Source organism: Podarcis cretensis, assembly GCF_951804945.1.
Source record: "Podarcis cretensis genome assembly, chromosome: 3".
NCBI classification, from domain to species: Eukaryota; Metazoa; Chordata; class Lepidosauria; order Squamata; family Lacertidae; genus Podarcis; species Podarcis cretensis.
Window position 1 is genome coordinate 11,754,485 of NC_137172.1, and position 24,211 is coordinate 11,778,695.

The window sequence follows — 24,211 nt, forward strand, 5'->3', positions numbered from 1 at the left end:
TGCATGCAGCTTGTCATGCCCTGGGGGTTTGAATTCATTTAAAGTAGCTAGGCGTTTCCTTACTACCTCTTTTCCAATCTTGGGCTGCAGCTCCCTCCTTACATCATTTACTCTGTTATCACCAGGTTGGGCATCACTTTCCTTTTGGGTGAAGACAGAGGCAAAGTAGGCGCTGAGTAGCTCCACTTTTTCTCTGTCACCGAATAGCATTTCTCTGTCTTCCCCACGCAGAGGACCTAACGCTTGCTTGTTCTTCCTCTTACTGAAGAACATTAAGCACATATTTAAAGCATGTGACTTTTCCCCAAAGAATCCTGGGAACTGTAGTTTAACCCTCACAGAGCCATAATTCCCTGAACAGACTACATTCCCATGTTTCTCTGGGAGAAGTCGCATGCTTTAAATGTGTAATGTGGATCAGCTCTTCTCAATACCACCTTCAAATGTTGTTGTTGTTGTTTAGTCGTGTCCGACTCTTCGTGACCCCATGGACCAGAGCACGCCAGGTACTCCTGTCTTCCACTGCCTCCCACAGTTTGGTCAAACTCATGCTGGTAGCTTCAAGAACACTGTCCAACCATCTCATCCTCTGTCGTCCCCTTCTCCTGGATTAGCTGTGGGAGGAGCTTATCAGAGCTTGCAGGGCAGCAGCTGAAGAAGGAGCAAAAAGGGTTTTCTTGTGTGTGTTTCTTGTGGCTGATTAGTTGCTCTCCCAGTGCAAAAGGTCAGAGGGGGCAGGGTTTCTGTTGAGGTAGGTGATTAGCTGTGGGAGGAGCTTATCAGAGCTTGCAGGGCAGCAGCTGAAGAAGGAGCAAAAAGGGTTTTCTTGTGTGTGTTTCTTGTGGCTGATTAGTTGCTCTCCCAGTGCAAAAGGTCAGAGGGGGCAGGGTTTCTGTTGAGGTAGGTGATTAGCTGTGGGAGGAGCTTATCAGAGCTTGCAGGGCAGCAGCTGAAGAAGGAGCAAAAAGGGTTTTCTTGTGTGTGTTTCTTGTGGCTGATTAGTTGCTCTCCCAGTGCAAAAGGTCAGAGGGGGCAGGGTTTCTGTTGAGGTAGGTGATTAGCTGTGGGAGGAGCTTATCAGAGCTTGCAGGGCAGCAGCTGAAGAAGGAGCAAAAAGGGCTTTCTTGTGTGTGTTTCTTGTGGCTGATTAGTTGCTCTCCCAGTGCAAAAGGTCAGAGGGGGCAGGGTTTCTGTTGAGGTAGGTGATTAGCTGTGGGAGGAGCTTATCAGAGCTTGCAGGGCAGCAGCTGAAGAAGGAGCAAAAAGGGCTTTCTTGTGTGTGTTTCTTGTGGCTGATTAGTTGCTCTCCCAGTGCAAAAGGTCAGAGGGGGCAGGGTTTCTGTTGAGGTAGGTGATTAGCTGTGGGAGGAGCTTATCAGAGCTTGCAGGGCAGCAGCTGAAGAAGGAGCAAAAAGGGTTTTTTTGTGTGTGTTTCTTGTGGCTGATTAGTTGCTCTCCCAGTGCAAAAGGTCAGAGGGGGCAGGGTTTCTGTTGAGGTAGGTGATTAGCTGTGGGAGGAGCTTATCAGAGCTTGCAGGGCAGCCTAGCGGCGTGCGCAGTTTAATCCATCTCTTAGATTTAGGGGAGCAAGTCTCAAACGTTTGTTGGGGGAGACCTAGGGTTTTTTGGGGGGTTATTTGTCCTGTCTGCACGCTTCTTATGATGGAGGACCACTGTAGCCACCCCCAACGACACATTCTCAAGATGGAGAGTGAGGGAACAGCTGCAGTCGCCTGTGGTTCCTGCGCAATGTTTGCCATCTTGCCAAAGGTTGCAGGCAGCTTTACCTGCAGCAATTGCATGTTGGTTGCCCTCTTAAAAGACAAAGTCCAGCAACTGGAGGAACGTGTGGCTACGCTCCAAAGAATTAGAGAGCTGGAGCTCTTCTTGGAAGCAACAGAGCACACCGTCTCCACCAAAGAGGAGACAGGGGACTCCCCTGAGAAGGAGGCTAGTTCACCAACACAGGAGCCAGATATATGGAGAAACATGACTCAAAGAAGTAGGAGGCCCAGGGTTCACTCTGATTGTTTAGAAATACACAATCGCTTTGAGGTCCTCTCCCCTAGCATGGAAGATGAAGAGCAGACTCCATTTGAGGATCTCTCCCTCATTACAGTCGATCAGGTATATGAAAACAAGCAGCAAAGTCAGTCCTCAGGGAATGTGCAGGCAACCTTGGAACGGACAGCTCACGGAAGAACCCCGACCAAACCTAAGAAGAGGCGTGTAGTGGTGATAGGGGATTCCCTACTGAGGGGAACAGAAGCAGTGATCTGTGGGCCTGACAAGATGTCTCGGGAAGTGTGCTGTCTCCCCGGGGCTAAGATCCAAGATGTAACTGAATGACTGCAAGGAATCATAAAACCCACTGACAAATACCCCTTCCTCTTGGTTCATGTGGGAACCAATGACACTGCAAGCAATAGCCTCCAGAAGATCAAAAGAGACTATGAGGCTCTGGGCAGGAAATTGAAGCAATTAAATGCACAAATTGTCATCTCATCTGTCCTCCCAGTTGAACGACGTGGCCCAGGGAGAGAGGGAAAAATAGTGGAAGTGAACAGCTGGCTTCGCAAATGGTGTAAACATGAACGGTTTGGATTCTTAGATCACAGACTGCAGTTTCTTGAAGATGGACTTCTGGCAAGCGATGGGCTGCACCTCACAACGGTTGGGAGGAATGTTTTTGCCAAAAATCTCAGAAACCTCATCAGGAGGGCTTTAAACTGACTAATGTGGGGGAGGGAGACAGTGCTCCTGAAGGCAGGAGTCTATCAATTGATGAAGATGATCATCCAAATGTCATAGACCGAATGGAGCAAACAGCACGCAGACCTAGTGGTGGGAGGAAAAAATCCTTAAATAAGAGACACGGGGGAATGATTAATGGACTTCAATGTCTGTACACTAATGCGCAAAGCATGGGAAATAAACAAGATGAGCTTGAGCTCTTGGTACAGCAAACTAAATATGACATAATAGGCATCACTGAAACCTGGTGGGATAACTCCCATGACTGGAATGTAATAATGGAGGGATACAATCTATTTCAGAGAAACAGACCAGACAAGAAAGGAGGAGGAGTGGCGTTATATGTCAGGGATGTGTATACCTGTGAAGAGATCCAAGATTTAGAACCTCAAAGCCAAAGTGAGAGCATTTGGGTCAAAATTAAGGGAGAGAAGAATAACAGGGATCTCATTGTGGGAGTTTACTATAGATCCCAAGCCAAACGGAGGACATAGATGATGCCTTCCTGGAACAGATGGCCAAGCATGCAAAAGGAAGGGAGATAGTAGTAATGGGGGACTTCAATTACCCGGATATTTGTTGGATGTCAAACTCAGCCAAGAGCATAAGGTCAAACAGATTCCTCACTGGCCTTGCAGACAACTTCATTGTCCAGAAAGTGGGAGAAGCAACAAGAGTAACAGCCATTTTAGATCTGGTCCTAGCCAATGTTGATGACCTGGTTAGTGGGGTAGAAGTGGAAGGATCATTAGGCGCGAGTGATCATGCTCTTCTGAAGTTTACTATACAGCGGAAAGGAGCAGCCAAGCATACTAGGACTCAATTTCTTGACTTTAAGAAAGCCGACTTCATAAAACTTAGGGAAGTGCTGGGTGAGATCCCATGGACAGTAATACTAAAAGGAAAGGGAGTTCATGATGGCTGGGAGTTTGTTAAGAGGGAGATAGTAAAAGCACAACTTCAGGCAATACCAATGAGACGGAAACATGGAAGGTGCCTAAAGAAGCTGGGGTGGCTATCTAAAGAACTTTTAACTGAGTTAAGATTAAAAAAGGATGTGTACAAAAAATGGAAAAGGGGGGAAACCACCAAAGAGGAATTCAAACAAATAGCCAGCACGTGTAGACACAAAGTCAGAAAAGCTAAAGCACAGAATGAACTCAGGCTTGCTAGAGAGGTTAAAAGCAACAAAAAAGGCTTTTATGGGTATGTTTGTAGCAAAAGGAAGAACAAAGAAACAGTGGGGTCACTCAGAGGAGAAGATGGTGAAATGCAAACAGGGGACACAGAAAGGGCTGAACTCCTCAATGCCTTCTTTGCCTCAGTCTTCTCCGATAAAGAAAACAATGCCCAACCTGAAGAATTTGGAGCAAATGATTCAGCAGAGGAAACACAGCCCAGAATAACTAAGGAGATAGTACAAGAATACTTGGCTAGTTTAGATGTATTCAAGTCTCCAGGGCCAGATGAACTGCATCCAAGAGTATTAAAAGAACTGGCAGATGTGATCTCAGAACCACTGGCAGTCATCTTTGAGAATTCCTGGAGAACAGGCGAAGTCCCGGCAGACTGGAGGAGGGCAAATGTTGTCCCTATTTTCAAAAAGGGGAAAAGAGAGGACCCAAATAATTACCGCCCAGTCAGTCTGACATCAATACCAGGGAAGATTCTGGAGCAGATCATTAAGCAAACAGTCTGTGAGCACCTAGAAAGGAATACTGTGATCACCAATAGTCAGCATGGATTTCTGAAAAATAAGTCATGTCAGACTAACCTGATCTCGTTTTTTGACAGAATTACAAGCGTGGTAGATGAAGGGAATGCAGTGGATGTAGCCTACCTTGATTTCAGCAAGGCATTTGACAAGGTGCCCCATGATATTCTTGTAAAGAAGCTGGTAAAATGCGGACTTGACTATGCTACCACTCAGTGGATTTGTAACTGGATGACTGACCGAACCCAAAGGGTGCTCATCAATGGTTCCTCTTCATCCTGGAGAAGAGTGACTAGTGGTGTGCCACAGGGTTCTGTCTTGGGCCCGGTCTTATTCAACATCTTTATCAACAACTTGGAAGATGGACTCAAGGGCATCCTGATCAAATTTGCAGATGACACCAAACTGGGAGGGGTGGCTAACACCCCAGAGGACAGGATCACACTTCAAAACGACCTTGACAGATTAGAGAACTGGGCCAAAACAAACAAGATGAATTTTAACAGGGAGAAATGTAAAGTATTGCACTTGGGCAAAAAAAATGAGAGGCACAAATACAATATGGGTGACACCTGGCTTGAGAGCAGTACATGTGAAAAGGATCTAGGAGTCTTGGTTGACCACAAACTTGACATGAGCCAACAGTGTGACGCGGCAGCTAAAAAAGCCAATGCAATTCTGGGCTGCATCAATAGGAGTATAGCATCTAGATCAAGGGAAGTAATAGTGCCACTGTATTCTGCTCTGGTCAGACCTCACCTGGAGTACTGTGTCCAGTTCTGGGCACCACAGTTCAAGAAGGACACTGACAAACTTGAACGTGTCCAGAGGAGGGCAACCAAAATGGTCAAAGGCCTGGAAACGATGCCTTATGAGGAACGGTTAAGGGAGCTGGGCATGTTTAGCCTGGAGAAGAGGAGGCTAAGGGGTGATATGATAGCCATGTTCAAATATATAAAAGGATGTCACATAGAGGAGGGAGAAAGGTTGTTTTCTGCTGCTCCAGAGAAGCGGACACGGAGCAATGGATCCAAACTACAAGAAAGAAGATTCCACCTAAACATTAGGAAGAACTTCCTGACAGTAAGAGCTGTTCGACAGTGGAATTTGCTGCCAAGGAGTGTGGTGGAGTCTCCTTCTTTGGAGGTCTTTAAGCAGAGGCTTGACAACCATATGTCAGGAGTGCTCTGATGGTGTTTCCTGCTTGGCAGGGGGTTGGACTCGATGGCCCTTGTGGTCTCTTCCAACTCTATGATTCTATGATTCCTTGTGCCCGCCATCTTTCCCAACATCAGGGTCTTTTCCAGGGAGTCTTCTCTTCTCATGAGGTGGCCAAAGTATTGGAGCCTCAGCTTCAGGATCTGTCCTTCCAGTGAGCACTCAGGGCTGATTTCCTTCAGAATGGATAGGTTTGATCTTCTTGCAGTCCATGGGACTCTCAAGAGTCTCCTCCAGCACCAGAATTCAAATACCCTTCAAATACCCCAACCTATATCACATCCATTTTGTCCCACCACACTTGTGAGGAGCTAGTGGATAGACGGTCCTTCTTTTGTGCTGGAAGGCTGCAATGCAACTGCTCCTGTTGCCTTTCAACACAATAACCATACCGTTCTGCTGCTTGCCATTATGGCCAGCCTTGTTGAATTTTGCCATCATCAAGTGTCAGATCGGATTAGGTACTCTGCTTCTGAGCATCTCCACCATCCTGTGCCTCTGAGGAAGACTTAGAAATTCTGCAGGAGACAGATGCGGTATCATCTCTGCCCACAATGGTTTCCCCGTAATCTCTGGTACTTAAAAGGGATCATCTTAATCTCCTAGCATTTATATCCCTCTCGCAAAAGATGGCACCGCAACATTAGCCAGTCTAGCCTGGGGTTATTATTCTGTCCCTCCATATGCACATAAAATCTCTCTCTCTCTTCTTTTAAGGCCCCCCTCAAAAATTGTGCACCCGGGACCATGGCCCCTGGGCACACACAACCCAAGGTACACCCCTGCACCTTGCTGTTGTCACCATTTCTGTAAGCCCACTCAGACCCACCAGAGGGGAGCATCAGAGCACCCCTTCAACCCTGGAGCCTGCTTGGACTTGCCCTTTCCTGACAACCAGACGTTTTGTGCTGCTTCTCTTAGACATCATCATCATCATCACTTTTTTTAATCTGTATGCCGTCTTTCTATCTTACAATACTCAAGGCGGTTTACAAGCTGAAGAAACAAAGAATGTACACCTTATAACAATCTAATGCAATACAAAAATGTGATAATAAAAATAAAAGAATAAAATGTGATAATAATTAAGATACGCAACCGACATCATATAAAGTAACATTCAACAATCATTAGAATAGTATTGAATAATAGTATCAGCATCTAAAAATTAAAGTTAAATTAAATTAAACAGGCAGCCCTGTTTAGGGAAGCTTTTAATGTTTGATGGATTACTGTATTTTAATATTTTGTTGGAAGCTGCCCAGGGTGGCTCTGGGAAGCCCAGCCAGATGGGCGGGGTATAAATTATTATTATTATTATTATTATTATTATTATTATTACAGAAATTCACTCTTAACAATTACAATAAATAATTTCTAAGGCATGGAAACTAAGCCTCAGCTGGGAGAAGAGCAGAATTCAAAAGAGCTAAAGGCAGGTGCCGTTTTTAAAAGTGAAGCAACAGTTCACGTGAATCCGTTCTAATGCAACTTGTTGTAAGCTCCCTCTTGCACCCACTTTCCACATCTGGACTGTACAGATATGAAGAATGTTCCCCTGAACGCATATAGTGGGGTGCCAAGGTCACCCAGACTGGCCCCAACTCATCATGATGCATCCAGCATAACTTCTGGAAGATCCTACAATGTGTACACACTGTGCATCCATTCAGATTTAAAGTCTTCATCGAGGGACGCGGGTGGCCCTGGGGGTTAAACCACAGAGCCTAGGACTTGCCGATCAGAAGGTCAGCAGTTTGAATCCCCGTGATGGGGTGAGCTCCCGTTGCTCGGTCCCTGCTCCTGCCAGCCAAGCAGTTCGAAAGCACGTCAAAGTGCAAGTAGATAAATAGGTACTGCTCCAGCAGGAAGGTAAACGGTGCTTCTGTGCGCTGCTCTGGTTCGCCAGAAGCGGCTTCGTCATGCTGTACGCCGGCTCCCTCTGCCAATAAAGCGAGATGAGCGCCGCAACCCCAGAGTCGGCCACGACTGGACCTAATGGTCAGGGGTCCCTTTACCTTTACACTTAGGTCCACTAATTTCAGTGGGTCCACCCTGAGTATCTGAACTTGAGATTGGAAAAATGAGAAACCAAATGGACAGATTCGCACATCCCCTCCACACAAGTCAAAGTGGATAGTATCTGGTGAAATTATTTCAGCACTAGGAACAGGAAAACCCACAAGCTGTTCTCCCCTTCCCTGGCAGGAAAAAGCACAAAGGTAACAAATCAAATAATGAATTATATTACTGCCCTTTTAGGATACCCAAAATCTGCTGTCTGAGGCAACCACCTTACTTTGCCTAACAGTAGGGCTGGCCTGTTCCCCTTCCCCACATCGCTTCCTCCCCTTGTAAGTTATCTTGAAATCCCTGGGTGATTTGCTGGGTGCAAACCTGACAAACAAACAGCATTGATGTGAAACGCTAGGAGCACTTTGCAAAAGCAAGAAAAAGTTGACGAGATCCCTTTCTCTTTGCCATCCATTTCTCTCCACACACCCCCTCCAAAAAAAATGGGTTTACATAAATCCCATTTGCTTTGTTTAATTAAAGAACAGACATCAGCTATAAATGATTACGCACGACATACGACCTGACAGAGGAGGAGATAAAACTCAGGCTGTTGGTCATGAATCACAAAAGCGCTGATGTGCCCCCTCCTTAAAGTCTTTCTTTTGTCTTCTTTATTAATCAATGCAAACTGTTATGTCAAGAAGGAGGGCGATTCTTACGAAGCAGGAAGTAGTATGAATTGCGGTTCGGTTAATCACGTCGGAGCAGAAGACTTCCTTCGTAATTTCTTTAATTACGCTGCAAACTAATCAAAGTTGGTAAGGGCAGGAAGATCCAGCCTGTTCCTATGGATTAAGACGGCAGGGGTGCCGACTCATTCCAGGGATTTGATCCTTTATTTCCCAGTAATTTGTTTCAAGTCGAACTCAGGGAACAAAAACCCAAAGCCAGGGAGCAGATGGTGAGGGTAATATGCTGCTTTCTGTACCTATATAAAATTAAAGACGCAGCTTCAGCGGAAATTTGGCCAGAATTAAATCAAGGCAGTTAAGTCCACTTATCAAAAGGGAATCGTTCGAGGAACTTATCGCCATTGATTGAAAACAGCTGAAATAACCCATATTCAGCCAGGTAAGACTGCTGGCCGTGTTGTTGTAACCCGGCCTGGGACCTTATGGCAAAGTGTGGGTAAGAAATCTAATAACTTAATAAATATTGAGGACCTTCTTCAATCGCCAGAGCATATTAACTAAGTTACATGGAGGGGCCCCCTTCTTTTGCCTGTTTTTTTTTTCCTTTTTTTAAAAAAAAATTATTAAGTTTTTCACAGGTATAACAAATACTACATAGAAAAAAGAAAAGAAAACACACAAAAAGAAAACACACAGACTAAAAGAAAAACAAAAAAATTAAACACATATCACGTGAAAAACCCAATTTATCTTACATTGTTGATTGACTTCCTCAAATCCCTCCCTTCTGAATTTTATTGTATCTGCATATAACAGCTTTCCAATATCATTCTTCAACTAACATTTATTTCCAACAATTAACTATCTTCTTCTCTTTTCTTAATATTCTAAATCTGACTTACTTACAATTGAATCTTATTTTAATCCTAGGCCTGTTTGGTACTTTCAAGTGACTTCTAATTATTTATATTACAATATTTAGTTAAATAATCCTTAAATTTCTTCCAATCTTCTTGATATTCCTCTTCTTTCTGGTCGTGGATTCTTCCAGTCAGGTCGGCTAGCTCCAAAACGTCCAACATCTTCATCTGCCATTCTTCCACCGCTGGAATTTCTTAGGATTTCCAATTTTTGGCTAACAGCAGTCTTGCCACTGTGGTGGCATACAAAAATCGTCTAACATTGTTTTTGGGCAATTCAATTCCTATTATTCCAAGTAGAAAGGCCTCTGGTTTCTTAGTAAATGTATTTTTCAACATTTTTTTTCAATTCATCATAAATCTTTTCCTAGAAATCTTTCACCTTGGGACACGTCCACCACATATGAAAAAAGTTACCTTCTTTTTCTCTACATTTCCAACATATATTATCATCCATGTGGTAAATCTTTGCCAATTTTACTGGGGTTAAGTACCATCTATACATCATTTTCATGATGTTTTCTTTTAATACAGTACATGCAGTAAACTTAACCCCTTTCTTCCATAAACTTTCCCAATCTTCCAACATTATATTGTGTCCAACATCTTTTTTGCCTGTTTTCTTGCTGCATTTGGTAGATCCCCCATAAAGCACACACTATTTTCATTTCCTTATTTAGTACCCCTGCTTAATTTGTCACTGTAACCAGAGCAATATCTTTTTCCAAAGATCCTTAATGGTTTCATAAAGAGCCGAGCTTGGAGATCAATTGCTCAATGCCTATTAAGTATGGAGGATAGGATTTGAATAGGGACATGGAAACGAAGCCTTCGTATCAAAGGACTGAAGGCTGTTGCTTTCATCCAGGGTGACACGCAGAACAATAATTACTTCCACCAAGCTGTACAATGGAGGAGTTAAAATATCAAGAGTGGAAAAACCGGGGAGGGGGGTTTGCAAAGGAACATGTGTCCCACATAAAGCGTATTCCGTGCAAAGAGCATAAAGAGTCACAAAGTTTTAATTACCAATGCCTGCAAACTTAAAATGAAGTGCAGGGATTGGTTTCAAGTTTTCTCTTGGGTTGAGGTTGCTCTCTTTGTTATAAACAGGGAGCGAGGGGCACTGTGAACAATTCAAGGAAACTATTCCATATTATTTTAGTGTTCAAACAGGATGGGGATCTGTGGATGTCCAGATATCGCTCGACTCCATTTCCCATCAGTCCAGCCAGCATGGCCAACAGTCAAGGATGATAGGAGTTGTAGTGCAGCAGTATCTGGAATTTAGCCGTCCCTGGCATATGGTATACATCTCATGGCCCAAAGAAAGATACATTGGGATGCTCAAGGAAGGGGGTGGCGCTGTGGTCTAAACCACTGAGCCTCTTGGGCTTGCCGATCAGAAGGTCAGCGGTTCAAATCCCCGCGACAGAGTGAGCTCCTGTTGCTCTGTCCCAGCTCCTGCCAACCCAGCAGTTTGAAAGCACACCAGTGCAAGTGCATAAATAGGTACCACTGTGGCAGGAAGGTAAATGTCAACACCAAAATTGGCCCAGTAACCCAACCGCCCAATCACTGTGGATGGTCATCCATACTAACCCGCCCAGCAACAGAGGGGTGGCCTGTCAGATCCCACCGCAACTCGTGCTTTCTATGAAAGAAAGCGCGCTTTGCAAAAAAAAGACAAATCAGCAGCACCTATCCCACAATAAACATCCACCTGGAAGCATTTTGACATTATTGATTAGTGTATTCTCCTCTTAAAGAATAAATAGAATGATATGCAATAAACATAGCCTGGCACCAAATGTCCATCTGTTTACAAACTGAAATGCGTAATAAACGCCTCGCATGTGGCTAAGGATGGGTATCAGTTTTGGTTTCTCTCTGTTTCTTATTTTTCCAATCTTAAATTCATTTCTACATCTATTTTTTAAGTCCTCAAGATACCAATTCATTGGTATTTTATTGATCATTTTTCCTTATACATTTTTTTGGCGCAATTTTGCCTAATACATTACATTCTATTTCCCCATCTATTTTCTAATGTTCTTTCAGCTAATATATACATTTCTATGTGCAGCCTCCTGTAATTTACACATTTGGGGGGGACACGTGATTTGGCTGGAGAACTGCAGCCCAAAATCCAGTAGAAATGTGGATTTCAAAAGCTTCCTTTCAATTTGCGCATTATTTGGGGCAGCATGAATTAGCTAGATTTGCATTAAAAGATGAACGGAACTGAATTCCTCCCCGTGTTCCTACAGTTGATACATAGGTTTGGCACTGAAATTAAGAATACCTTGTTGATACCTACATCCATATACGGCTAAAATGCAAGAAAACTATTCCACAATATCCATTTTTTCCAGATATTCCCGGGCCACAGCCACAAAAAAATCACCTTTTGATAAAATGCCTTTTTAAAAAACCACCTTTCCACGTGATACTGAAACAGCTCTAAGAATACCACCAATAATAAAGGTTGGCTCCAGAGAGAATATAAGGTCATCTGGAGAGAATCTATATAGGGTGCTTCTGTGGTTATTACCTTGAGACTCAAATAAATGTCACTGCATGATGGCAGCTGAACACTTGAGAGCTTTTCAAACAAAACAAAAAAAGTCAACACCCATTTGCAGCAAAACGTGCTGTCAGAATACTAGCTGTCAGGCTGCGGAGGGTCTAATATTAGCAGCAGCGCAATTTTTTGCTTTCCGTCGAATTTTGCTTTCTTGCCCAAAGTATCGTTGATTGAATGCATGGCAGTTCCACAGTTCTCAAGGTGGAGAGCCTAAGAATATAAGACGTGAGACTACAATAACATTTGTGCACAGACGCAGATGAAAATCTAAAGTGTTTCCAGACTTCTGATGCCCTGTTCACACCATCAAGCAATTTTATTCTACTCTCCTTCCTTGGAGGTTGGATGGCCGTCTGTCATGAAAGCTTTAGCTGAGATTCCTGCATTGCAGAGGGTTGGAGTAGATGACCCCCTGGGTCCCTTCAAACTCTGGGTGCTCAGGAACCCAGAGCCCCCCCCCCCAAATGATGCCACTGCATGATGAAGCACTTCCTATTTTCTGTCCTGAGTCTTCCGACATCCAGCCTTACGCAAGAGGGAGAGAGAGATAAAACTTATCCCTGTCCACTCTCTCTGCACATAGCACTACAGTGGTACCTCAGGTTACATATGCTTCAGGTTACATACGCTTCAGGTTACATACACTTCAGGTTACAGACTCTGCTAACCTAGAAATAGTACCTCGGGTTAAGAACTTTGCTTCAGGATGAGAACAGAAATCATGCTCTGGCAGCGCAGCAGCAGGAGGCCCCATTAGCTAAAGTGGTGCTTCAGGTTAACAGTTTCAGGTTAAGTACGGACCTCCGGAACGAAATAAGTACTTAACCTGAGGTACCACTGTATTTTACACACCTTTGCTGTCCCCTTTCACACACCTTTTCTCTAAACTAAAAATCCACAAATGCTGTTACCTTTCCTCAAAGTACAACTCGCGCAGCATGTTGGCAACTAATATACACACAATAATGACCAAAATGATTATACATTCTTTATCAATCTTCTGACAAAAGTGCAAAACCTTGTACAAAGCCACAGAGACTTGTGAACTACCCAACCTAAGATGAACTTACAATGTCTGATTTCAATGGATTTTTCAGGTGCTTAACTCAGTCTTTTGTTTTCTTCATCTTTTTCTGTAAGTTCATGAAGATACCAACAAAAGGTAAGTTCGGTGTTGTTCACAATACCGAGAGATGCTAGTGTAGTTGTAGATGGATGTTAATGAAGTTGTAGACAGGGTGATGCCGTTTTGCACCTGTTTTGCCCTGGCAGTCCAAGTAAGCAAGAGGCCGCTATTTGCTATTACCTTTCCTCATAGCAGAATCATGGCCCTTTTCTGAAACTTTCGCAGTTCAAAAATATGCTATTTTCCCCAGGGCTTTTCTTCAGCTGGGACTTGACAGAACTGAATTCCGGCATCTCTCAGATAGGCACCATTCCATTCTAAGAGAACGAGGGAGGCATTCGGGGTGAGTTCCAGCACCTCTTTTTCTAGAAAAACAGCACTGTTTTTTTCACAGCTGCTGTGCACTAGGGACATTTTTTTTAGCTGATTTTGAAGAAAGTTTATTGAATGTAAATAACAAAACTGAACAAAAACAAGTTGCTTTGTGTAAATGAGTCACAAGCAGAGTTTTATGGCATGATATGGAATATGTAAGATCACTTTTGCTGTACAGTGGTACCTCAGGTTACATACGTTTCAGGTTAAATACGCTTCAGGTTACACACTCCGCTAACCCAGAAATAGTGCTTCAGGTTAAGAACTTTGCTTCAGGATAAGAACAGAAATCAGGCTCCGGCGGCGCAGCAGCAGCAGGAGGCCCCATTAGCCAAAGTGGTGCTTCAGGTTAAGAAAAGTTTCAGGTTAAGAACGGACCCCCCGAACGAATTAAGTACTTAACCTGAGGTACCACTGTAAAGGTAAAGGTAAAGGTACCCCTGCCCGTACGGGCCAGTCGTGTCCGACTCTAGGGTTGTGCACCCATCTCACTTAAGAGGCCAGGGGCCAGCGCTGTCCTTAGACACTTCCGGGTCACATGGCCAGTGTGACAAGCTGCATCTGGCGAGCCAGCGCAGCACACGGAAACGCCGTTTACCTTCCCGCTAGTAAGCGGTCCCTATTTATCTACTTGCACCCGGGGGTGCTTTCGAACTGCTAGGTTGGCAGGCGCTGGGACCGAGTAACGGGAGTGCACCCTGCCACGGGGATTCGAACCGCCGACCTGATGATCGGCAAGTCCTAGGCGCTGAGGTTTTACCCACAGCGCCACCCGCGTCCCGAGGTACCACTGTATTTAGCTTTAAATATAATAAACCTGTTATAAGTTTTATAAAAAGTTCATGGTGTGTTGCTGACCTCCAGACACACCTATTTTCTGGTTTAGAAGAAGGTCTACACTTGGTACTTGGGGAAAAACCTGTATAAATGATTTGTTTCTAACAAAAGAAGATTAAAAACACACTGGCACTTACACAATTGTGTCCAGGTTCCAGAAATTCAGCTATCCTATTACAGTATAATTTTTTAATTTCATTTTCACAAATGGACACAGCTGTGCACGCTTCCCCCTAGTAGATGCACGTTGTACACATTGCTTGACTTGTGAACTACATTGCAAAATTCAGAGAAGTGCAAATTTTGATGGATGGCTGTGTCTTGGCCCATTTTGGAAAGTGGAAATTATTATGAGTGACCTTTAATTGCAAACCATCATGGAAATTTTCCCCATCCTTAGTATCTATATAGATCCTCAGGAGCGACTCATTATTCCACCCCTCCATCTAGGCCAGCGGTTCTCAACCTGTGGGTCCCCAGATGTTGTTGTACTACAACTCCCGTCACCCCTAGCTAGCAATGCCAGAGCTCAGGAATGATGGGAGTTGTAGTCCAACAACATCTGGGGACCCACAGGTTGAGAACCAATGATCTATGCTGTGGTAAATTCATGTGTCACAACAGCAGTCAGCATCTTAGAAGATGGATGCTACCCCTGCAACTGAGTGTGGAGAGTGCAGCTGAATGGGACACAGCTATGGGCAGCTTGAGGGTGTACCATCTCCCTTCGGCCTGCCCATAAAAAGCAAGCCTAGCTTTCTTGGGCTCCATGATCACTGCAGATGGTGACAGCAGTCACGAAAATAAAAGACGCCTGCTTCTTGGAGAAAAGCAATGACAAACCTAGACAGCATCTTAAAAAGCAGAGACATCACCTTGCCGACAAAGGTCCATATAGTCAAAGCTATGGTTTTCCCAGTAGTGATGTATGGAAGTGAGAGCTGGACCATAAAGAAGGCTGGTCGCCGAAGAATTGATGCTTTTGAATTATGGTGCTGGAGGAGACTCTTGAGAGTCCCATGGACAGCAAGAAGATCAAACCTCTCCATTCTGAAGGAAATCAGCCCTGAGTGCTCACTGGAAGGACAGATCCTGAAGCTGAGGCTCCAATACTTTGGCTACCTCATGAGAAGAGAAGACTCCCTGGAAAAGACCCTGATGTTGGGAAAGATGGAGGGCACAAGGAGAAGGGGACGACAGAGGACGAGATGGTTGGACAGCTCGAAGCTACCAGCATGAGTTTGACCAAACTGCAGGAGGCAGTGGAAGACAGGCGTGCCTGGCGTGCTCTGGTCCATGGGGTCACGAAGAGTCGGACATGAGTAAACAACTAAACAACAACAACAACGGTGAGTAACTTTGTTTTAACCTAACATTTTTATAGGTAACTCTGTATTTTTCTAACATTTGTTAGAAAGTTGTGTGTTGTTGCTTCAGTTTTCTGCACACCGCTTAGACATGTTTTTAATATACTGAGCGGTATAGATACTAAATAATCAGTCAAGCAATCCATTGTGAGATCTGTCATAGGATCATAGAGTGGAGGAGCACCCAACATGCTTGAACCCACAACCCTGAGATTAACAGACTCATGCTTTACCAACTAAGCCATTTAGTCCGGTTTCGTAGCCAGTTCCTGGTCAACAATAGGACCTCTCTTCTTATCCAATCGCTGATAAGCTGACTCAGGAGCCTTTGGTGAGAGACTTCATCAAAAGCCTTTTGAAAGTCTGAATACACAATGTCAACTGTTATTACAGTGGACCCTCCAGATACGAACTTAATTCGTTCCGGGGATCCATTCGCACCCCGAAAATAACGTAAGTAGAGGCGCGCTTCTGCACACTCGTGCGGCGCTATTGAGCACTTCTGCGCATGAGCGGGCAGCGAAACCCGGAAGTATACACTTCTGGGTTTGCCATGGCCATAACCCGAAGATTCCATTTCCAAAGTATTGCTTAGTTACTGTTGTATTCTATGGTCTCTTTCTGTAAACTGCTCTGTGATTTTCAGATAAGACAGGTGCATAGATGTACACTATTATCACCATTTTTCCCCCCTCTGCTGAATTCCTCTTCTAATCTTAGGAGCTTTTTTTTTTTCTAATTCTCTCATTCTTCTCATCCCTGACCTGGCCACAGTGATCCATGCAACGGTCACCTCCTGGCTTGACTACTGTAATTCGCTCTACGCGGGGCTGCCCTTGAAGCTGTCCCAGAAACTCCAGCGGGTGCAGAATGCTGCAGCGAGGCTCCTCACAGGGTCTCTGCCATGGGAGCATATTCACCCAGTGCTTTTCCAGCTGCCCTGGCTCCCGATGAAGTACAGGGTCAGATTTAAGGTGCTGATTTTGACCTTTAAAGCCTTTCACGGCCTAGGGCCCTCGTACCTACGGGACTGCCTCTCCCGGTATGCCCCACGGAGAGCCTCTCGGTCCATAAATAGCAACACCCTAGTGGTCCCGGGCCCTAAGGAAGTTAGATTGGCTTCAACCAGAGCCAGGGCCTTTTCAGCACTGGCTCTGGCCTGGTGGAACGCTCTGCCTCATGAGACCAGGGTCCTGCAGGATCTGATTTCTTTCCTCAGGGCCTGTAAGACAGAGTTGTTCCACCTGGCCTTTGGCTTGGAGCCAGTTTGATTCCCTCCCCCTCTTTCTTTTTTCTTTTTTCTTTTTCCTTCCTCCTCCTGTGATGAGGCTGCATTTTAGTATTTTAATGTTTCAATATTTTAATGTTGCATTTTAATCTTGTTTTTAAGTTGTATTCATTCAACTTGTTTTTATTATTGCTTGTTAGCCGCCCTGAGCCCGGCCTTGGCTGGGGAGGGCGGGGTATAAATAAAAATAATAATAATAATTATTATTATTATTATTATTATTATTATTATTTCCCCCTCTTTGCATAAGGTGCCCGCTCCTTTTTTCGCCTGCATCATCACAAAACACCAGCACACATTTGTTGTTTATTGCCTCTGCTCTTGCCTTGCACCATTTTAAATGAATGCAACTGTTGCAACTCTTCCATCGCCCTTGGAGAACTGGTCCACAGTGTAATATATCCCACTGTCCTTTCCCTCCACTTCCTTTCACCCAAATTTCTCCTCCTTATTATACTCTTTTATCACCCCAGCTAATTTCTTTTCTCATCTGTACCACCTTTCCTGCTTCACTTCCAATTGTTGTTGTTTTCCCTGAGACAGACTTTAAATGCAAAGAGGGGAGGGTTTACAAAATGTTATAGGCTTCAAAAGGGCAGATTTCACGTATTCCTCTACATCCGTAATTGCTTTCTTACAAGTGATCTGCTCTTTTACAGATGGACACTTTGCACCCCTGTTTTAAAATGCAGCCATGAGCTAAGATGCTTTTTGATAGATTGTATTTAATCAGGCCATGCAAAAGCGGAGAGGGGGGCAGGAACTGGGGGGTGGGGGAGAGAATTCAAAGATGTTTTGGAACAGCTCATGTGTGATTTATCACAACCTTCTCCGGCTGTGCAAAGAACCAGGCTTTTTCTTTTTCTTCTTGAAAGCAAAAACACTTGAGTTGAAACAGTTCAATCTGGCTGGTTGTATCATCCCTGCAGCTGTGGCATCCCTGGGCTCTTAAATAAAATATTAGGGCGTGTTTTCATTGTTCGTTGGCTGTCATCGGCCCATCCTTCAGCTGACCGGGGTTAAAGGCTATGTAGATTAGCAGGGCAGCTGTTTAGCAATTGTCACAGTTCCTTGGTAACCCATGGACCAGCACTCTCTGTAGGTAGAGATCCTGGTTGCTAAGTGATCAATTCAAGTAAAATAACCTCCTCCCTTTCAGCGCAAGTATTCACTCCAATGGCCCTTTTAAGACTTTCAGGACAGAATGCAAAACAACTTCTTGGGATATTTTGCTGCTAACATCACAATGGGAAGAATGATGCAGGCAGCAGCAAACACACGATTCCAACTCTTCTTATTTCTTGCAAAGCAGTTGCACGGTGGGATTGAGATTAGGTAAATTAATCCTCCCCCGGCTCATTACCCTGAGACCTGTTCTTTCCATCCTTCTAAGAATTTTCCCCGGGGGAAGTTAGTGTCTGGAGCTCAGCCTACACTCGAGTAGGACTGGCATGTTCCCTCCCTCGTGGGCAATCGTTGGGCAATGACTGGCATGTTCCCTCCCTCGTGGGCAATCGTTCGGGAGCTTCAAAAGCTTTCTTCTGCCCAAACATCACAGCAACCGATGCCAACAGACATCAGCACACTTAAGAATCTGCAGAGTCTTCACAGTTGCGTAACAGACCTCAGCAACTCAGCATTTTGGCTAATCTACTTTATTTACATATAAACACACATGGAGCACTGCAACATGGCTCCCCCTCTCTCTAGCATCAGACAGCAAAGAGAAAGCACAAAGGACAATAGTCCCACTTCACGGATCATAGTAACACAAACATCCCGTCTCCGTCACTTCCCACTCTGTGGAGTCAAAACATATATTGTCATGTGAGAGACAACAATCCTATGACTGCAATCATGGAGCAGGAATTCTAACAGCTAGTGGTGGGAGGAAAAGACTTTTAGGGGGGAAATAGTGGATGTGGAAAGGGACGCGGGTGGCGCTGTGGGTTAAACCACAGAGCCTAGGACTTGCTGATCAGAAGGTTGGCAGTTCAAATCCCCGCAATGGAGTGAGCTCCCGTTGCTCGGTCCCTGCTCCTGACAACCTAGCAGTTCAAAAGCATGTCAAAGTGCAAGTATATAAATAAGTACCGCTCCAGCAGGAAGGTAAACGGCGTTTCCGTGTGCTGCTGTGGTTCACCAGAAGCAGCTTAGTCATGCTGGCCACATGACCTGGAAGCTGTACGCCGGCTCCCTCGGCCAGTAAAGCGAGATGAGCTCTCTACCCCAGAGTCGGTCACGACTGGACCTAATGGTCAGAGGTTCCTTTACCTTTACCGAGTGGATGTGGAAAGGTCTAAGTGCCTCCCCTTCCTGCCTCCACATCTCCATAACTCAGCAATGGAGAATCTGCTCTGCATGCAGAACATCCCAGCTTCAGTCTCCAGGTAGGGTTGAAATTATGGAGAGTCTTTGCCAGTCAGGGTTTCCCAAACTTAGGTCTCCAGCCATTGCTGGACTACAACTCCTATTATCCCCAGCTAGCAGGAACAGTGGTCAGGGATGATGGGAACTGTAATCCAAAAGCAGCTGGAGATCCACGTTTGCGAAACCCTGTTGTAGACATTGCGGAGGAAGCGGGACCGACGGTCTGGCTCAGACTAAGGCAGCCTCCAGTGTTCCCCTATAAATCTTTCCCCTCCTGCCATTACTGCCTCTTTGCATGGTAAACCCAAGTTTAGATTCCTTTTGCTGCCAGGATAAATGTCAGAGTGCAGTGAGTTTGCCTTTAAAGTGTTCCAATTTATTCCAATTTACTTCCAATCAGCAGATTGCATCCTGGACCATGCTTTGCTGAGTGCATGCATGAAATCTCTAGCTTGGTTTCTTCATCCGCTTCAGCAGTCTTCAGTCATTCTCCTTGCATATATCCTACGTGCATACCCTCTAATATTTTCATCTCCAAAATCGGGGCGTTAGGAAGGACACGCACTTTCCGGCCAGACACTCTGGCAATTGTCAGCAGGGTGTTGCAGAGCACTGGATCAGAAGGCAAGTGCCAGAGCGCTGGAACAAAAACCGGGACATTCTGGGATCCAAGCAGAAGACGGAATAGATTTCTGTGATCCAGGATGTCCTGCTTAAAACAGGGCACTTGGGGGATATGCTATGTATAGAGAAGCAGGAAGCAGGATAATGCCACTGGGCCCACTCTTGCTGTCCATGGAGGCACAGGTCAGTTCTGTGTCCAGGGCACCTGTTTACCAGCTCCATCTGGTACACAGGCTGAGATCCTACCTGCCTGCAAACTGTCTCCTCAGAGTGGTACATGCTCTGGTTATCTCCCGCTTGGACTACTGCAATGCACTCTACATGGGGCTACCTTTGAAGGTGACCCGGAAACTACAACTAATCCAGAATGTGGCAGCTAGACTGGTGACTGGGAGTGGCCGCCAGGACCATATAACACCGGTCTTGAATTACCTACATTGGCTCCCAGTCCATTTCAGAGCACAATTCAAAGTGTTGGTGCTGACCTTTAAAGCCCTAAACGGCCTCGGTCCAGTATACCTGAAGGAGTGTCTCCACCCCCATTGTTCTACCCAGATGCTGAGGTCCAGCGCTGAGGGCCTTCTGGCGGTTCCCTCACTGCAAAAAGCCAAGTTACAGGGAACCAGGCAGAGGGCCTTCTCGGTAGTGGCACCCGACCTGTGGAACGCCCTCCCACCAGATGTCAAATGGAACAACAACTACCAGACATGTCTTCTTTTAGAAGACATCTGAAGGCAGCCCTGTTTAGGGAAGCTTTTAATGTTTGATGTATTACGGTATTTTATTATTTTGTTGGAAGCTGCCCAGAGTGGCAGAGTGGGTGGGGTATGAATATATTATTATTATTATTATTATTATTATTATTATTATTGCAAGACCATGTGCTTTGCAGGCTCCACCTTTGACTTTTGCATGTGTAGGTGGTCTGCAAAAGGACTACTACTCTATCTCTACGCCCAAAGGGGAGTCTCAGTCACGAGCGAAGAGCATTACCTATGAGGCAGGGGCAACATTGTGGGCCTACTCTTCATTCCCCTTATGGTCATTGTTGGTATCAAATATTATATACAGACAGGTCAGCCTTCTCTCTTACTGAGGACAGTTCCAGAAAATGGATGCTACGACAGAGAAGGCCCCGTCTGGCACCCTCTCTAATGCCGACTGCAGCTCAAAGGCAGAACATGCAAAACAGATTATCCAGATGATCTTGATGAAGGGAGAGTTTGCATCTTTGAGAAAGCACTTCGGAGGACAGGAGTTTGCAAAGGGAGTGAGCTGAAGCGAGAGCAATTTATTTACAAGACATCAACAGCAGCAAAGTCATTCCTCCCCCAAAGTCTAGGGGAAATTCTGTGCTTTGGTTAGAGACGTCCCAGATGTCTTTGTGACAACTGCTTACTAAGCTCATCACCGAAGCTCTATCTAACCTTGACGGCCTTGCAGAGGTCACTCTGCGACAGCTATGAACTCCCCTTCAGCCATCTCCCTGCCCCCACCTCCTCCCACTATATTTAGGTCTCTAGGATACTGCTCTCAGCTCAGCAGAATCGGTGCAGGTTGTGGTTGTTTTATGCGTGCTTCTGCTCAAGACGTTTGACAGATGCCAGCCAATATGGCAAAGCATGGATGACTAAGTTCTGCATTCATGGAGGCCACTGGATTCTCCAGACAGTCCTAGACTGTCCGATGGGTGTATACTTTGTGACACAAATTGCCTTCCTGCACATCGGGCAGAAGACAGATCTGGAACGCTCCTCCCTGACTTGCTAGATTTCCATGTGCAGCAAATTTTAGAGATGGAGGAGCATGACAACATGTGCTGTGACATGGTACTTTATTATTATTATTATGGCTGAAATGGATATCAGAGAGGAGCCAGTTATTACAGACTCTCCAAATGTCCCTATTTTCCAAGGACAGTACTGGATTTACAGAAGCTGTCCTGGTTTCTGATTTGATCCCAGAATGTCCCGCCTTTCTTTAGGACGTCCCTAAACTGCAGACAGCTTCCGGGTCATGTGGCCAGCATGATTAAGCCGCTTCTGGCGAACCAGAGCAGCACATGGAAACACCGTTTACCTTCACGCCGGAGTGGTACCTATTTATCTACTTGCACTTTGACGTGCTTTTGAACCGCTAGGTGGGCAGGAGAAGGGACCAAGCAACGGGAGCTCACCCCGTCGCAGGGATTCGAACCACCAACCTTCTGATCGGCAAGTCCTAGGCTATGTGGTTTAACCCACATCCCTCTAGGCTGCATCTACACAGTTATAAAAAACGCTCTGGAAAAAAACATTTTTAAAGCTCACAATGGAAAATTTCATAGGGTTTCATACAGAGCCATCTATTGTCAAGGTGTTATAACACATTTATAATGTTTTGTTTCGTTTTTTAAAAAATGTAGCTGGGTCCCTAGTATGATGTTGTAGTTAAGAGCGCTATACTATGGTCAGGGAGACTGAACTCCAAAGCACTTGGTTTGCCATAAAACAAAGGTCACATCCACGATGTGCATTTAAGACACTTCTTTGCCACTTCTTTATGAAAAGCTACAGCACCTCCCAGAAATGTTTTCATAACATTGGTGAAAATTGGGCAGGTGATTGGCTACTTCTTGGCTGCCCATTTTCACATGTGCAATTTTCCATAAGCTAAAAGCTACTTCCAGATTGCCGCTACTCTTCCAATGAGATTCATTCGCACACTGGCACATTCAGGTTGCACAATTAAAGTGGATTTTGTGCTCTTGCCCAACAGGCCCACTTTGAGGAGGGTGGAATCAGATTGTGTTTGCAGTGAGGAAAGTGAGGGGAAAGCACTCAAAAGTGTGAGATAAGGACTGCTCATATAACCTCCCAGCAAACCAGTCAGAATGAAGGCTCAACAAGTGGGACATTATATAAATTCCCTCCCTGCAAATTTGTTCCAAACACATACAGATGAATGCTGGAAAAAAGAAGCACTTTAAGAAGCAAATACTGGAGATTCAGACTCTCCTATACTTTTGTTGTTGTTTAGTCGTTTAGTCGTGTCCGACTCTTCGTGACCCCATGGACCAGAGGACACCAGGCACTCCTGTCTTCCACTGCCTCCCGCAGTTTGATCAAACTTATGTTCGTAGCTTCGAGAACATCGTCCAAACATCTCGTCCTCTGTCATCCCCTTCTCCTTGTGCCCTCCATCTTTCCCAACATCAGGGTCTTTTCCAGGGAGTCTTCTCTTCTCATGAGGTGGCCAAAGTATTGGAGCCTCAGCTTCAGGATCTGTCCTTCCAGTGAGCACTCAGGGCTGATTTCCTTCAGAATGGATAGGTTTGATCTTTTTGCAGTCCATGGGACTCTCAAGAGTCTCCTCCAGCACCATAATTCAAAAGCATCAATTCTTCGGCTAGCAGCCTTCTTTATGGTCCAGCTCTCACTTCCGTACATCACTACTGGGAAAACCATAGCTTTAACTATATGGACCTTTGTTGGCAAGGTGATGTCTCTGCTTTTCTCCTATACTAGTAGTACTTTATATTTGAAATGCAGGACCTCATTAGTACCTGGAACCCCATGCACACAAGGAAAGGCTTTTGCCATGACCCCATGGAGAGTACAAAAGTGCAGGCACACCCCAAAGAGCAATTATACTCAATTTATTAAGATGAGCCTGAGTGCAATCCTATACATCTACTCTCCACTGAACTCTGTGGTGCTTCTGACCACGTAGCTTCAACTTTCAAATCACATGGACCTTTAACGGAAGATCTGCATCCGCTTGATGTTTAGCTTTCAATTAGAAATCCACACCATCTTGCAAAGAAGTATTACAATTTTAACTGCAGGCATGGAGTTGCAACCCCATCAAAGGAAAGAAAAAGACGTACCCAAACTCTAGCTAATTATTTTCCTTCTTCTCTGGCTTCCGCTGGTAATCTATAACAAGCAAACCCGTCTATAACAAGCACACCTCATTGTGTGGACAGGCGGAGTCCCCGAAACCCTGGGCCTCCCCCAGGGACGACTCAGGACAACGTGCTGTGGGATTAAAATTGGCCGCAACTTTATTATGTTTCAGATGTGGGTAGAGCTTGGCTCAGGCATTGGGCGTTTATCCCTCCCAGTCCCCTGCCGGGGATCTGGGGAACATCAGGGTTATCCGGGGGGGGGGGATGGGCTGGCTCTGGAGAACACATGTTCAAGCAGAGAGAACCCGCCCCCGTTTCGCCACCGTCACAGGGGAGAGCAATGACAACCTCTAGGCATACGGCCAAACCTCCCTTCAAAACCCTTTTAACGGGGAACCCTGGTATCGCTGCCGCAAAGAGGAGGGGGGCATGGG